The sequence below is a fragment of the Macaca fascicularis genome, chromosome 8 (assembly GCF_037993035.2).
Source record: "Macaca fascicularis isolate 582-1 chromosome 8, T2T-MFA8v1.1".
Taxonomy (NCBI): Eukaryota; Metazoa; Chordata; class Mammalia; order Primates; family Cercopithecidae; genus Macaca; species Macaca fascicularis.
In genome coordinates, this window is record NC_088382.1 from 36631632 (window position 1) to 36649615 (window position 17984).

Here is a 17984-nt window from a genome sequence, read left to right on the forward strand (position 1 = left end):
TATTTTTAGTAGAGACGAGGTTTCACCATGTTGGTCAGGTTGGTCTCGAAATCCGGACCTCAGGTGATCCACCCGCCTCAGCCTCCCAAAGTGCTGGGAATACCAGGTATGAGCCACCACGCTTGGCTGAAATGAAGACATTTTCATACATTCTCCCATGTACCTCTTCTCAGGAAGCGACTGGAGAGTATGATCATCCAAAACAAGAGAATAAACTAAGAAAACAGGAGACATAGCATGCAGGAAACAGATGTCAACAGAAGAGAAAAAAAGAAAAGAAAGAAAATTCCCAAAATGCTGGGGAAGTGACATCTCAGGCTGCTGCTCCACACTAAGGTAGAGGACAATGAGCACACAAGGGAGTGGGTCAGAGGCTCTGGGAGAGATCCCTTCCACAAGGTCAAGAGAGCTGGACGCCTGCCGTATCTCAGCATCTTCAGAGGAGAGTTAAACAATCAACAAAGACTGAATGATTGACAGGTACCTGGAAAAATAATCAAATAAGAAGGCAATTATTACCTGGGAAAAAACAAAAAACTGTATATCTAAGGGGGGAAAATGATAAGTGTACTACGTGGTTTATTTTTTAATAATAGTCACACAGTTATAATCAAACACTGAATATTTTTTTAAAAGTATGTAAATGTGTTACTTTGTAGAAACAGAGAGTAAATAGGCCAGGTGTGGTGGCTCACTCCTGTAATCCCAGCATTTTGGGAGGCCAAGGCAGGTGGATAATTTGAGGTGAAGAGTTCAAGCCCAACATGGTGAAACCCTGGCCAACATGGTGAAACCCTGTCTCTACCAAAAATACAAAAATTAGCCGGGCGTGCTGGCATGTGCCTGTAATCTCGGCTACTCAGGAGGCTGAGGCAGGAGAATCACTTGAGCCTGGGAGACAGAGGTTACAGCGAGCCAAGATCATGCCACTGCGTTATCCAGGATAAAGACTGGATTTGAAACAAGAGCAGAACAAAATCAAGTAAGGAGATGCAAAACAACTTTCAACTTTTGAGAGGCCACTGTTCACCCCTATTGGCTGGTAGGCACAGATGCCAGACTGTACCCTGCCAAACTGAGGAATCAGAGCAGGTAGCTAAGAATTGACTATAAAGGCCAGACATAGCGGCTCACATCTGTAACCTCAGCAATTTGGGAGGCCGAGGCAGGTGGATCACGAGGTCAGGAGTTCGAGACCAGCCTGGCCAACATAGTGAAACCCCCATCTCTACTAAAAATATAAAAAATTAGCTGGGCATGGTGGCATATGCCTGTAATCCCAGTTACTCAGGAGGCTGCGGCAGAAGAATCACTTGAACCTGGAAGGCAGAGGTTGCAGTGAGCTGAGATCACGCCATTGCACTCCAGCCTGGGCAACAGTGCAAGACTCCGTCTCAAAAAAAAAAAAAAAGAATTCACTATAAAAGGGGAAGTTTCAGTTCAACAGAAAGAACCATATAACTGTCAAGACAAACAAAAGATAAAATAAGCTACCTTTAAAAAGAATGAAATCACCAACACTGAAAATGCCCCAGCACAAATTAATGGACGCCTTGTTCATGATACTCGAGCCACCAGTCAGCTGGTAATTGTACGGATCACATAACCTTCCATGGTCTTCCCAACCCTGACCTTGCATAACTGTTTATATGAGAAAGTCAGTAATAATACCCTATTTCCTTGCCTTCCCACTCAGGAGAGGAGCCCATTAAGTGTAGGATAAAGTTCCAACTCAAGGTGACATCACAGAGAAAAGAATCTTATGAAATGAACTCTTTTCACTCTAATATTCTGCCAGAAATATTTCACAGTATGACCCAAAGGAAGTGTGTCTGATGAAGTAGTTATGACAGTTTTAGAAGTAACTTTAGTTTTAGCATCCGTTTCCAGCTGAGGTCTTGGGCAGAAAAACCAGCTGTTTCTAAAGTATGATTTTTAAAAGATTTTGTTTCCGAAGAGAACATGGTTCCTAGCAATGAGAAAAATACAGATAATCCTCAAATTCATAACTTCTTGAGCCCATTAGGGAACTGAATTCCAGAGGGTGACAAAGCCCCTTTGAGGAAAGATGGATAATCTGTTTCACCTTTGGCAGAACACAGGAGAAGAGGTGATCACCATAAAAACAGGTCACAAGAAATCAGTTAAAATTTTAATAAATTCTTAGCAGTGGAGTAACCATATCAGCTGGAATAGCTGGGATGCCCAGACACAAAAATGAGAGTTCAAACTCATCAAAAGCTCTTTTCTATGGGCCTCATCAAATGCTCAGAAGGAAGACTGGGGGCAGCACAGGATTGGAAAGGATCCCCTCTGCTAGGGGACATTCAGGAAGCCTCTCCACCCTCCCCAGACCTTTTCCTCATAAATGTAAAAGCCTTAAGCCACTGCGGGAGCGGTAGCACACCCTTCTGCTCCCAGATCCAAGGGAAAAATCTATTACTTCTGGGGGAGAGGGAGAAGTAGAACTCCTCTTTCTCATGGTTGGGGGCAGGATGGAAACCATTTTGGGCCTAGGATCCTATCATGGTACCAGAAGTTACACCACTGGAGAGGGGCATAAACTCTCCCTCCAAACTAACCACAGATACAAGGCAGAGCTTGGCTGCCAACGGAAGAAGAGGCAAGGACACTGGAAAAGCTTCACCCCTGAGACCCAGGAATCTAGAATCTGCCTAAGCCTGAGGCTGTGAAGATAGCAAAGAAGTTGCCCTACTCCCAACATAAGCCTACTGCTAAGGAATGAGTAACAGGAGTTTGCTGGTGGGGAGAAGCAAGAATATTGAAATAGACCTCATCTGTAGCATAGCAATGCAGGAATTGCTAAAAGCTGAGGGTGGAGGAGAAATACTGAGAAAAACTCTTTAACACCCCAGGCCCCACTTTAAACATAGGCAATACCAGTGCTTAGCTACTGGATAATTATTATTACTGGAAACACTTGAAACCTGGGGAGCACAAAAGGTAACAATAGCAACACAAAATCCAAATCTAGCTCAACTCTTTACTAAACTGACTCTACCTCCCTAATATGGTTTGGTTTTGTGTCCCCACCCAAATGTCATCTTGAATTGTAATCCCCATGTGTCAAGGGAGGGAACTGGTGGGAGGCGATTGGATCATGGGGGTGAGCTCCCCCATGCTGTTGTCGTGATAGTGAGTTCTCACGAGATCTGATGGTTTAAATGTGTGGCATTTCCTCTCTCTCTCCCTCTCTCCCTTCTTCCCCTCCTGCTTTGCCATGGTAAGATGTGTTTGCTTCCTCACTTTGCTTTCCACCATGATTCTAAGTTTCCCAAGGCCTCCCTCGCCATGCAGAACTGTGAGTCAATTAAACCTGTTTCCTTATAAATTACCCAGTCTTGGTTGGTTCTTTATAAGCAGTGGGAAAATGGAGTAATACACATCCCTCCTCCCCCACCCACACACATTAACAGCCTTGACAGAAAACAGGCATGTCCATTGCCACACATAAACATTGATCTCAGTCTCTATGTGCTTGTACATAATGTCCAGGAATCAAAAAAAAAAAAAAAAAAATCATGAAACACATAAAAAGAGGAAAAAAAAAAAAACCACTATCAAGAGATAAAGCCATCAACAGAACCAGACTCATAAATGACTCAGATGTTGGAACTATCAGGCAGGAACTTTAAACTACCATTAATATGTTAAAGAATATAGTAGAAGGCTGGGCGCGGTGGCTCACATCTGTAATCCCAGCACTTTGGGAGGCTGAGGCAGGTGGATCACGAGGTCAGGAGTTCTAGACCAGCCTGGCCAACATGGCAAAACCCCGTCTCTACTAAAAATACAAAACTTAGCCAGGCGTGGTGGCATGCACCTGTAGTCCCAGCTAGTCAGGATGCTGAGACAGGATAATTGCTTGAATCCAGGAGGCAGAGGTTGCAGTGAGCCAAGATCATACCACTGCACTCCAGCCTGGGCAACAGAGCGAGACTCTGTCTAAAAAAAAAAAAAAAAAAATTGAGGGGGGCGCCAAGATGGCTGAATAGGAACAGCTCCAGCCTCCAGCTCCCAGCATGAGCGACACAGAAGAGGGGTGATTTCTGCATTTCCAACTGAGGTACCAGGTTCATCTCACTGGGGTGTGTTGGACAGTCGGTGCAGGACAGTAGGTGCAGCCCAACGAGCAAGAGCCGGAGCAGGGCAAGGCATCGCCTCACCCGGGAAGCACAAGGGGGAAGGGAATTCCTTTTCCTAGCCAAGGGAAACCGTGACACACAACACCTGAAAAATCGGGTCACTCCCACCTAATACTGCACTTTTCCAAGGGTCTTAGCAAACAGCACACCAGGAGATTATATCCTGTGCCTGGCTCAGAGGGTCCCACACCCACGGAGCCTCCCTCATTGCTAGCACAGCAGTCTGAGATCTAACTGCAAGGCAGCAGGGAGGCTGGGGTAGGGGCACCCGCCATTGCTGAGGCTTAAGTAGGTAAACAAAGCGACCGGGAAGCCACTGAGCTCAAGGAGGCCTCCTAAGCTCAAGGAGGCCTGCGTGCCTCTGTAAACTCCACCTCTGGGGACAGGGCATAGCTAAACAAAAGCAACAGAAATCTCTGCAGATGTAAATGTCCCTGTCTGACAGCTTTGAAGAGAGTAGTGATTCTCCCAACACAGAGGTTGAGATCTGAGAACGGACAGACTGACTGCTCAAATAGGTCCCTGACCCTCGAGTAGCCCAATTGGGAGACCCTAACTTGGAGTAGCCTAACTGGAGTGGACCTCAAGCAAACTCCAACAGACCTGCAGCTGAGGGTCCTGACTGTTAGAAGGAAAACTAACAAACCGAGAGGACATCCACACTAAAACCCTATCTGTACATCACCATCATCAAAGACCAAAGGTAGATAAAAACCACAAAGAAAAGCTAAAAATTCAAAAAATCAGAGCGCCTCTCCCCCTCCAAAGGAACGCAGCTCCTCGCCAGCAATGGAACAAACCTGGACGGAGACTGACTTTAACGAGTTCAGAGAAGACTTCAGTCGATCAAACTTCTCAGAGCTAAAGGAGGAACCACAAACCCAGCACAAAGAAACTAAAAACCTTGAAAAAAGATTTGACGAATGGATAACTAGAATAACCAATGCAGAGAAGTCCATAAACAAACTGATAGATGAACACCATGACATGAGAACTACGAGACAAATGCACAAGCTTCAGTAACTGACTCGATCAACTGAAAGAAAGAGTATCAGTGATTGAAGATCAAATGAATGAAATGAAGCGAGAAGAGAAGTTAAGAGAAAAAAGAGTGAAAAGAAATGAACAAAGCCTGCAAGAAATGTGGGATTATGTGAAAAGACCAAATCTATGTCTGATTGGTGTACCTGAAAGTGACGGGGAGAATGGAACCAAGTTGGAAAACACTCGGCAGGATATTATCCAGGAGAACTTCCCCAATCTAGTAAGGCAGGCCAATATTCAAATTCAGGAAATACAGAGAACGCCACAAAGACACTCCTCGAGAAGAGCAACTCCAAGATACATAATTGTCAGATTCACCAAAGTTGAAACGAAGGAAAAAATGTTAAGGGCAGCCAGAGAGAAAGGTCAGGTTACCCACAAAGGGAAGCCCATCAGACTAACAGCAGATCGCTTGGCAGAAACCCTACAAGCCAGAAGAGAGTGGGGGCCAATATTCAACATTCTTAAAGAAAAGAATTTTCAACCCAGAATTTCATATCCAGCCAAACTAAGTTTATAAGTGAAAGAGAAATAAAATCCTTTACAGAAAAGCAAATGCTGAAAGATTTTGTCACCACCAGGCCTGCCCTAAAAGAGCTCCTGAGGGAAGCACTAAACATGGAAAGGAACAACCGGTACCAGCCATTGCAAAAACATGCCAAAATATAAAGACCACTGATGCTAGGAAGAAACTGCATCAACTAACGAGCAAAATAACCAGCTAACATCATAATGAAAAGATCGAATTCACACATAACAATATTAACCTTAAATGTAAATGGGCTAAAGGGTCCAATTAAAAGACACAGACTGGCAAATTGGATAAAGAGTCAAGACCCATCAGTTTGCTGTATTCAGGGGACCCATCTCACGTGCAGAGACACACATAGGCTCAAAATAAAGGGAAGGAGGAAGATGTACCAAGCAAATGGAAAACAAAAAAAGGCAGGGGTTGCAATCCTAGTCTCTGATAAAACAGACTTTAAACCAACAAAGATCAAAAGAGACAAAGAAGGCCATTACATAACAGTAAAGGGATCAATTCAATAAGAAGAGCTAACTATCCTAAATATATATGCACCCAATACAGGAGCACCCAGATTCATAAAGCAAGTCCTTAGAGACTTACAAAGAGACTTAGACTCCCACACAATAATAATGGGAGACTTTAACACCCCACTCTCAAATAAGACAGATCAACAAGACAGAAGGTTAACAAGAATATCCAGGACTTGAGCTCATCTCTGCACCAAGCAGACCTAATAGACATCTACAGAACTCTCCACCCCAAATCAACAGAATATACATTCTTCTCAGCACCACATCTCACTTATTCCAAAATTGACCACATAGTTGGAAGTAAAGCACTCCTCAGCAAATGTGAAAGAACAGAAATCACAACAAACTGTCTCTGAGACCACAGTGCAATCAAACTAGAACTCAGGACTAAGAAACTCAATCCAAACCACTCAACTACATGGAAACTGAACAACCTGCTCCTGAATAACTACTGGGTACATAACGAAATGAAGGCAGAAATAAAGATGTTCTTTGAAACCAGTGAGAACAAAGACACAATGTACCAGAATCTCTGGAACACATTTAAAGCAGTGTGTAGAGGGAAATTTATAGCACTAAATGCCCACAAGAGAAAGCAGGAAAGATCTAAAATCAACACCCTAACATCACAGTTAAAAGAACTAGAGAAGCAAGAGCAAACACAAAAGCTAGCAGAAGACAAGAAATAACTAAGATCAGAGCAGAACTGAAGGAGATAGAGACACAAAAAACCCTCCAAAAAAAATCAATGAATCCAGGAGCTGGTGTTTTGAAAAGATCAAAAAAATTGATAGACCACTAGCAAGACTAATAAAGAAGAAAAGAGAAAAGAATCAAATAGATGCAATAAAAAATGATAAAGGGTATATCACCACTGATCCCACAGAAATACAAACTACCATCAGAGAATACTATAAACACCTCTACGCAAATAAACTAGAAAACCTAGAAGAAACGGATAAATTCCTGGACACATACACTCTCCCAAGACTAAATCAGGAAGAAGTCGAATCCCTGAATAGACCAATAGCAGGCTCTGATATTGAGGCAATAATTAATAGCCTACCAACCAAAAAAATTCCAGGACCAGACGGATTCACAGCTGAATTCTACCAGAGTTACAAGGAGGAGCTGGTACCATTCCTTTTGAAACTATTCCAATCAATGGAAAAAGAAGGAATCCTCCCTAACTCATTTTATGAGGCCAACATCATCCTGATACCAAAGCCTGGCAGAGACACAACAAAAAAAAAGAATTTTAGACCAATATCCCCGATGAACATCAATGCAAAAATCCTCAATAAAATACTGGCAAACCAAATCCAGCAGCACATCAAAAAGCTTATCCACTATGATCAAGTGGACTTCATCCCTGCGATGCAAGGCTGGTTCAACATACACAAACCAATTAATGTAATCCAGCATATAAACAGAACCAAAGACAAAAACCACATGATTATCTCAATAGATGCAGAAAAGGCCTTTGACAAAATTCAACAGCCTTTCATGCTAAAAACTCTCAATAAATTCGGTATTGATGGAACATATCTCAAAATAATAAGAGCTATTTATGACAAACCCATAGCCAATATCATACTGAATGGGCAAAAACTGGAAGCATTCCCCTTAAAAACTGGCACAAGACAGGGATGCCCTTTCTCAACACTCCTATTCGACATAGTGTTGGAAGTTCTGGCCAGGGCAATCAGGCAAGAGAAAGAAATAAAGGGTATTCAGTTAGGAAAAGAAGAAGTCAAATTGTCCTTCTTTGCAGATGACATGATTGTCTATTTAGAAAACCCCATTGTCTCAGCCCAAAATCTCCTCAAGCTGATAAGCAACTTCAGCAAAGTCTCAGGATACAAAATCAATATGCAAAAATCACAAGCATTCTTATACACCAATAACAGACAAACAGAGCCAAATCATGAATGAATTCCCATTCACAATTGCTTCAAAGAGGATAAAATACCTAGGAATCCAACTTACAAGGGATGTGAAGGACATCTTTAAGAACTACAAACCACTGCTCAATGAAATAAAAGAGGACACAAACAAATGGAAGAACATTCCATGCCCATGGATAGGAAGAATCAATATCGTGAAAATGGCCATACTGCCCAAGGTAATTTATAGATTCAATGCCATCCCCATTAAGCTACCAATGACTTTCTTCACAGAATTGGAAAAAACTACTTGCAAGTTCATATGGAACCAAAAAAGAGCCCACATTGCCAAGACAATCCTAAGTCAAAAGAACAAAGCTGGAGGCTTCACGCTACCTGATTTCAGACTATACTACAAGGCTATAGTAACCAAAACAACATGGTACTGGTACCAAAACACAGATATATACCAATGGAACAGAACAGAGCCCTCAGAAATAACACCACACATCTACAACCATCTGATCTTTGACAAACCTGAGAAAAACAAGAAATGGGGAAAGGATTCTCTATTTAATAAATGGTGCTGGGAAAACTGGCTAGCCATAAGTAGAAAGTTGAAACTGGATGCCTTCCTTACTCCTTATACAAAAATCAATTCAAGATGGATTAAAGACCTAAACCCATAAAAACCCAAGAAGAAAACCTAGGCAATACCATTCAGGACATAGGCATGGGCAAGGACTTCATGTCTAAAACACCAACAGCAATGGCAACAAAAGCCAACATTGACAAATGGGATCTCATTAAACTAAAGAGCTTCTGCACAGCAAAAGAAACTACCATCAGAGTGAATAGGCAACCTACAGAATGGGAGAAACTTTTTGCAATCTACCCTTCGGACAAAGGGCTAATATCCAGAACCTACAAAGAACTCAAACAAATTTACAAGAAAAAAACAACCCCATCAACAAGTGGGCAAAGGATATGAACAGACACTTCTCAAAAGAAGACATTTATGCAGCCAACAGACACATGAAAAAATGCTCATCATCACTGGCCATCAGCGAAATGCAAATCAAAACCACAATGAGATACCATCTCACACCAGTTAGAATGCCAATCATTAAAAAGTCAGGAAACAACAGGTGCTGGAGAGGATGTGGAGAAATAGGAACACTTTTACACTGTTGGTGGGAGTGTAAATTAGTTCAACCATTGTGGAAGACAGTGTGGCGATTCCTCAAGGATCTAGAACTAGAAATACCATTTGACCCAGCCATCCCATTACTGGGTATATACCCAAAGGATCATAAATCATGCTGCTATAAAGACACATGCACACGTATGTTTATTGCGGCACTATTCACAAAAGCAAAGACTTGGAACCAACCTAAATGTCCATCAGTGACAGACTAGATGAAGAAAACATGGCACATATACACCATGGAATACTATGCAGCCATAAAAAGGATGAGTTCATGTCCTTTGTAGGGACATGGATGCAGCTGGAAACCATCATTCTCAGCAAACTATCACAAGAACAGAAAACCAAACACCGCATGTTCTCACTCATAGGTGGGAATTGAACAATGAGATCACTTGGACACAGGAAAGGGAACATCACACACCAGGGCCTGTTGTGGGGAGGGGGGAGGGATAGCATTAGGAGATATACCTGATGTAAATGACGAGTTAATGGGTGCCGCACACCAATATGGCACATGTATACATATGTAACAAACCTGCACGTTGTGCACATCTACCCTAGAACATAAAGTATAATTTAAAAAATATATATTTTATACACACATATATATATATATATATATATATAGTAGAAAAGGGAGACAATATGCATGATATGCATGAACCTAAGGGGAATTTCAGCAGGGAGATGTAATATAAAACAAGAGTCAAATGGAAATGCTAGGTTTCTGCAGCTAAAGAGATGGTGAATTAGGTGATCCCTAAGCTAGTTTTAATTCTGACATTGCATGATTCTAAGACCACCACTTTAAGAAGGTAAGAGAAGATAAATAAGAAAATGGATGGTTTATATGTAGAAAACATGAGATAACTAATAATCTCCCATTTGGAATTGTTCCTTCTCATCTTCAACTTAAAACACAAAAAATGATCATGTACAGTGGCTCATGCCTATAATCCCAGCACTTTGGGAGGCCAAGGTGGAAGGATTGCTTGAGGTCAGAAGTTCAAAACCAGCCTGGGCAACATAGCAAGACCCTGTCTCTACAAAAATAAAAGTTACAAAATTAGGCATGGTGGCGCATACTGTAGTCCCAGCTACTCAGGAGGCTGAGGCAGGAGGACTGCTTGAGTCCAGCAGTTCAAGACTGCAGTGAGCTATGATTGCACCACTGCACTCCAGCCTGAGTGATAGAATGAGACCCTGTCTAAAAAAAAAAAAAAAGGCCAGGCACTGTGGCTCACGCCTGTAATCCCAGCACTTTGGAGGGCCAAAGCAGGAGGATGGCTTGACCCCAGGAGTTTGAGACCAGCAGGGACAACATAGTGAGACTCCAACTTTACAGAAAAACTTCAAAAAATTAACCAGGCATGGTGACATGCACCTGTAATCCTAGCTACTCAGGAGGATGAGATGGAAGGATCACTTGAGTCCAGGAAGTCGAAGCTATAGTGAACCATGACCACACAACTGCACTTCAGCCTGGGCAACACAGCAAGACCCTGTCTCAATCAATCAATCAAATTTTTATACGTACATATAAAATATATAAAGCAATGGAAAATTACTACAGGCAACTCCAGTTAAAAAGTAAATTCTATTAACCTTAAGACAGATTGTCTGTTTTGTTCAGTTTAAATACACACAGGAAATCACCAAACTATCTTGTCTTTTAGTCCTTTCGTACTACATCTTTTTTTCCTAGAAGCCTTCACCCATTTTTATAGCTTATCATTCTAACTTAAAAAGAAATCCAAACTATTTAAAACATCACGTTTAATCTATAGGAAGAAAAATTTTGACCAAAGGTACATCTATCTTTGAACAACTGACATCGTGATACAGGAAGTATAAGATCTCACCCTTCATAGATAGTAGATAAAACTTTTGTTCAAAGAAAGGTGATACAGGAAGTGTAAGGTCTTACCCTTCATAGATAGTAGATAAAAGTTTGTTCAAAGAAAGGACATGTAAAGTAGTTCATGCTCTCCTAGTAAGTGCCCATTTGATGACGTAGGGTTATTACTTCTGGTGGTGATATAGTACCAAGGGGTATCTTATGCTAGAAAGCTTTAAAATGAAGAGAGTGCACTTAAATGCAGCGTTTGTTACGAGTTCATCATCTTAGCATGGTAGTTAATGGAATCACTGTAACAGCTGTATTCTGATACTGTGGCAGTAGTACTAACAGCTAGCTGCCAGTGATTAAGATGGCCTTTTGGAAGACTCTCGTAGAATATTTATCAAAAGTATCCAGATCTCCCACGTTAGAGAATTTTTCCTTCACAGTGCACAAAGCTTATTCCTTTATTTAATAATGTCTATCTAAATTGTAAGCCCTATGACAAGGGACCATGTCTTTTCTTGCTTACCATTATCTAGCACAATAACGCCCAAATCAGAGTGCACCTTCAATACAATTTTTTTCAACTACTTTGTTTAATAAATAAAATAGTCTGGGCACAGTGGCTAACACATGCAATCCCAGCACTTTGGGAGGCTGATCGGGCGCATTGCTTGAGCTAAGGACTTTGAGACCAGCCTGGGCAACATGGCAAAACTCCATCTCTACAAAAAATACAAAAATTTGCTAGGCATGGTGGCATGCGCCTGAAGTCCCAGCTACTTGGGAGGCTGAGGTGGGAGGACCACTCAAGCCTGGGAGTTGGAGGTTACAGTGAGCCGAGATCGCACTACTGTACTCCAGCCTGGGTGATAGAGACCCTGTCTCAATCAATCAATCAATTGGAGACTTTCAAATAAAAATGATTGACTAGACACACACTTTTAATTCCCTCCTGAAATCCCATAAAATGACAGTAAGGTGGTTTTTTATTATGGCATAGATTCCTGAAGAAAAACAAAATGATAAAGAAAACAAAAAATTTTGGAAGTTGCAAAGTTAACAGATGGGTGGCAAATGACTTAGTTGATGTGAGAAAGCTGAGTTCTAAGAAGCAGCGGGAAAGCAGAAAAGCAACTCAACGTTCACTGCAGCATGCACAAGATGCTGCAGAATTTGGTGGCACACAGAACCTCTGGAAATGGATGTAAAGAAGGGGCTGAAAGGGAAGTGGCTGCCCATTTTGTAGGAGGCAACTGAAGACCCAAATCATCACTGTGCACAAGCAAGAACTGATGTTCTCCTACCCCAGCAGCAGTTGAGTATCGTCCAAAGAAACTTAACAGTAGATCATTAGACTAGGGGAGAGCAGGCATGAACGAGGGTAAGAGTACCACCGTCTAGCGCATTCCTGAACTTCTCAACTTCATCTATTCCTTGCTCCACCTGCGCAGAGTTCTGGCTAACAGCACACCTCACCTCCTTCCATGTGACTTCCTGCCCTAGAATTTAACTGTTGGAGTCACTGTGGAACTCTTCTCAGCACTCATATCACACACGTGCAACCCAAAATGTGGAGCGAGTTAGGACCAGTGGGGCAAATTTTGGACCACGGAGAAAGCAGGGCCCATGGATCAATTTTTCCCCCTTCCTTACCTGGAAGGACTGATCCCAAGTGCAGTATATGCATCTCAGGGGCAGGGTCCTGAGGATGAACCAATCACTCCCACTTAACACTCAGCTGAGTAACATCCTCGCATTGCCCTCCCTCCTTCCCTGGTTCACTCCCCTGTTCCTCCCTCCAACCCTCTAGGACTGCACTCCCTAACAGAATCACGGCACAGATGCCTCTGCTTCCCTTTTTGTTCTCTGTGGAAGCCAGGTTAAGATCGTTGGTACCAAGAGTGGCGCTAAAGAGCATTATTCACCTGATGGCAATAAAAGCCCCATCACTGGTGGTCAATCCCTGTTAAAATTAATATCACCTGCTTTATCACCAGCATTCATCACCTAAGTGAAAAAGAGGCCCTACTCTGAGAAGCAATAGCTTATATACTAAGAGAAACAGCAAAAGCTAGGGTGTACTGTCAAGAACTGGGTAAGTGGCCAGGCGCAGTGGCTCCTACCTGTAATCTCAGCACTTTGGGAGGCTGAGGTGGGAGGATCACTTGAAGTCAGGAGTTCAAGACCAGCCTGGCCAACATGTTGAAACCCCCGTCTCAACTAAAAAACACAAAAATTAGCTGGGTGTAATGGCCCGTGCCTGTAATCCCAGCTACTCGGGAAGCTGAGGCAGAAGAACAGCTTGAACCCGGGAGGTGGAGGCTGCAGTGAGCTGAGATCATGGGCAACAGAGCGAGACTCTGTCTCAAAAAAAAAAAAAAAAAAGGGCCATGTGCAGTTGTGTCCACGCACTTTGGGAGGGGGCGAGGCAGGTGGATCACCTGAAGTCAGGAGTTCGAGACCAGCCTGGCCAACATGGTGAAACCCTGTCTCTACTAAAAAAAATACAAAAATTAGCCAGGAGTGGTGGCGGGCACCTGTAATCCCAGCTACTCTGGAGGCTGAGGCAGGAGAATTGCTTGAACTCGGGAGGCAGAGGTTGCAGTGACCCAAGATCATGCCATTGCACTACAGCCTGGGCAACAAGAGCAAAACTCCATCTCAAAAAAAAAGAAAAAAAAAACCTAAAAAAATGCAATTGGAATGTTCCTAACACAAAGAAGTGATAAATGTTTGAGGTGATGGATACCCCAGTTACTCTGATTTGGTCCTTACACATTGCATGCCTGTATCAAATCGTCACATGTACCCCCATAAGTATATATAACTAGTATTCACCTATAATAATTACAAATAAAGAGTTAAACAAAAATTGAGGAAAATGGTCAGAAAGCTCAGGGAGTTAGAATGTTCAGAAAACTCCAATTTTTAAAGACTGTTGGATATAGGGTCTGAGTTGGTAATGTCACTGGAGGCTCGAAGCTCTAAAATCACAGTTCCCTGATAACAGTGGGAGCACATAATGGCCAGTTGATAAATGGAGTTTCTGCCTATGCCCAATTGCTTCAGTGGGTGTGAGAATCCACCTAGTGTTTATTTCTTTGGTTACCAAATAAGTATCTGGGATGGTTATACTTAGCAGCCAGGAGAAACTTTACATAAGTTTCCTGACCTGTGAGGTAAAAGACATTATGGTTTAAAAAAAAAAAAAAAAAAAAGTCAAATCCTTAAAACTGCCCCCTCAGTGAGACCAGCCTGGCCAATATGGTGAAACCCCGTCTCTACTAAATATACAAAAATTAGCTGGGTGTGGTGGTGCATGCCTGTAATCCTAGCTACTCAGGAGGCTGAGGCAGGCGATTCGCTTGAATCCGAGAGGCAGAGGTTGCAGTGAGCCTAGATCACACCACTGCACTCCAGCCTGGGCGACAGAGTGACACTCTGTCTCAAAAACAACTGCCCCCTCAGATAGGATAGTAAGTCTGAAGCAACACCATCATCTTGGAAAAACTGCAGAGATCAATGCCCCATAAGACCAAGGAGTTTTCCCCATCATAATCCCCATCACCACCATTTAATTTACCGTTCTGACCCCTGAAAAAAAAAAACAGATAAATAATGGCAGATGTCAGGGGACTACCAGGAACTTAACCTGACAGTAGTTCCAACTGCAGCTGCCTTGCTGAAATTGGTATCTATACAGGATCAGCATGGCTCCAATCAATATCTGATACTGATGCACACCAATAAGCAGCCACTGAGGGAAAGCTCACAACAAGCAGGTAGGTATTATGAGTTATCATTGGATTTCAGCTGGCCTGTCCCTTTGTTACCCCAATACTGGTTCCATTGACCCATGAACAGGACATTGTGGGAATGATGGAGGCTATGCATGAACAGAGGAGCTTTGGCTCTCACTCAAAGGCAGAATTCATCACTGCGACTGTTGAAGACCTGATCTACTAGCAACAATGATCAATGCTGAAGTTTCTAATAAGGCACCATTCCTTGAGGAGAATGTGTAGCCTCTAGTCTCTCAGTGACAGGCTAAAATCCTTTTACTCAAGAAGGAATAGCAATTAGTCCTTACTGAAATTGACACCTACCTTAGATACACTCATAGGGAACTTCCTTGTCCCCCATACCTCTGCCTACTCTATCACTCAGGGGTTACAGAATACCTTCTTCAGGCCAGGTATGGTGGCTCACATCTGTAATCCCAGCACTTCGGGATTGTGCCATATAGAACATGTTGTGTTCATATAGAATATGTTGTGCCATATAGAACAAATCCCATAAAATAAGTGCAAATGAAAACTGGTGGCTGGGCGCCGTGACTCATGCCTGTAATCCCAGAGCTTTGGGAGGCCGAGGTGGGTGGATCACCTGAGGTCATGAGTTCGAGACCAGCCTGGTCAACATGGTAGAAACTCTGTCTCTACTAAAAATACAAAAATTAGCCGGGTGTGATGGCATGTGCCTGTAATCCCAGCTGCTTGAGAGGCTGAGGCACGAGAATCACTTGAGCCTAGGAGGCAGACGTTGCAGTGAGCTGAGATCACGCCACTGTACTCCAGCCTGGGTGACAGAGCAAGGCTCTGTCTGGAAAAAAAAAAAAAAAAAAGTGGTCTAATACCTTTTCATTTACTTTCATAGAATGTTTTATTCTGCTTTTCAATAATAAGCACATTAGCATTTTGGAATTGGAACTACTTCATTAAAATGCAAGCAGAGCCTCCTAATCATCTTCACTGACCACCTCTCTGGGAGGAATCAGAGCACACTGGAGAAAAGCCTAACTCTCATTTTCCTCAATGAGTCCAAAGAGAAGGACATTCAATCATACCACCTTTGGGCATTCTGAAATGCCACATTCAGTTAGCTGTTTCTGTTAGAACCGAAGGAATGATCTCCTACATCTTTTTTAAAGCTATTTACCGGCCGGGCACGGTGGCTCACCCCTGTAATCCCAGCACTTTAGGATGCCAAGGCGGGCAGATCATGACGTCAGGAGATCAAGACCATCCTGGCTAACGCGGTGAAACTCCGTCTCTACTAAAAATACAAAAAATTAGCCAGGCGTGGTGGCGGGCGCCTGTAGTCCCAGTTACTCGGGAGGCTGAGGCAGGAGAATGGCGTGAACCCGGGAGGCGGAGCTTGCAGTGAGCCAAGATTGTGCCACTGCACTCCAACCTGGGGGACAGAGTGAGACTCTGTCTCGGGGAAAAAAAAAAAAAAGCTATTTACCAATGCCAGCATACCCTCTCTTCCAGTTCCCAATAATTATCTCAATAGGGTTTTTGTGAGGTACAGAAGCAGTTAGGGTTTGCATATTTCAGTTTTCTGTGAATATAATCTTGAAGCCTTGAAATGATCTTGAAACCTAGCCCAAGCAAATCATCACCCTGAGAAATTCTGTTTTCTATCTTGATATATTTTGAGAATAAATAATTGGTATAGCATGGACAATTAATGTAGTCTCTACTCTCTCATGTTTTCACAGGGGTGGGTGTGTGAATGGGTAGTGGGGGGTGTGTGTGTGTGTATTTAATTTTTTGCTTATGGCCCTATAAATTAGATCATACAGGAAGCCATCAGAAATCAGGATGCATTCTCTGAGAAGAATGATGTAATATTTAGTGTTCATGTTGCAGACCAAGACAGTCAGCACAAAATACATGATTTTATGAGTTGAACAGTTATACAAAACAAGAAAGAAGAATTTAAATTTTCATAATTCTTAAAATCTTAAAAATATATATTTCAAATATTTTAAATTTGTCTACCAAATACATAATTAGTATTTGAAAGCCCTGTATGGTATACATACAATACCTAAAGATAATTTCACATACTGTTTAGGTTTATGTTTGACCTAAAATTTATATAATAAACAAAGTAAACATGTAAATATTTAAGAAAAGTTGTTGGCCTTTGGAAAATTTAGATAAGGCCAGGCATGGTGGCTCACACCTGGAATTCCAGCACTTTGGGAGGCTGAGACAGGCAAATCACCTGAGGTCAGGAGTTCGAGACCAGCCTGGCCAACATGGTGAAACCCCGTCTCTACTAAAAATACATTAGTCAGGTGTGGTGACTCATGCCTATAGTCCCAGCTCCTCGGGAGGCTGAGGCACGAGAATTGCTTGAACCTGGGAGGTGGAGGTTGCAATGAGCTGAGATCGTGCCACTGCACTCCAGCCTGGGCAACAGAGTGAGACTTGGTCTCAAAAAAAAAAAAAAAAAGAAGAAAAATTGTAGATAAAACCTTACACATCTATGAGAGTCTGGCACAGCAATGATGGGTGACAGGCAAGTGCTATGTGTGGGCCACCTCACTCTGTAAACATTTCAGGAGAAGCTGGAAGTAATCTTTCTTTTTCTTTCAACAAATTTCCTTTGAACAAATTCAGTTACACATAAAGTAGGTTCATTCCCATTATAAATAAATAAAGTAAGCAAACAAACACCAAGCACAATCTAGAAATTTGAAGACATTACTAAGAAGTTCGTAACAATTTAAGAAAGTTTTTATAAGGATTATCCTCATCTTTATTTGAGTAGTTTCTCTCTATATTAATAAGCACGTGTGTGCCAGAAAGAGAAAGAGTAAATATCAGAGCAGCAAGCGAAATGAAAATGAGTTTCAAAGTGCAGGCTGCAGAGCGTCAGTGTGAGAGGTCTGGCAGAAATTATCGTACTCCTTCGCCACGGCACTGATGGAGAGGCTAAAGGATTGACTGTGTGCATAAGCAGAACTTTTTTTTTTTTTT

At 42.4% G+C, this 17984-nt stretch overlaps 1 protein-coding gene across 1 annotated transcript in view; it reads right to left on the bottom strand.

Annotated features, from left to right (window-relative positions):
- FUT10 (fucosyltransferase 10) overlaps nucleotides 1-17984 on the bottom strand; it is a 113527-nt gene that overhangs the window by 4542 nt on the left and 91001 nt on the right. The gene's annotated exons all lie outside the window — the stretch shown is intronic.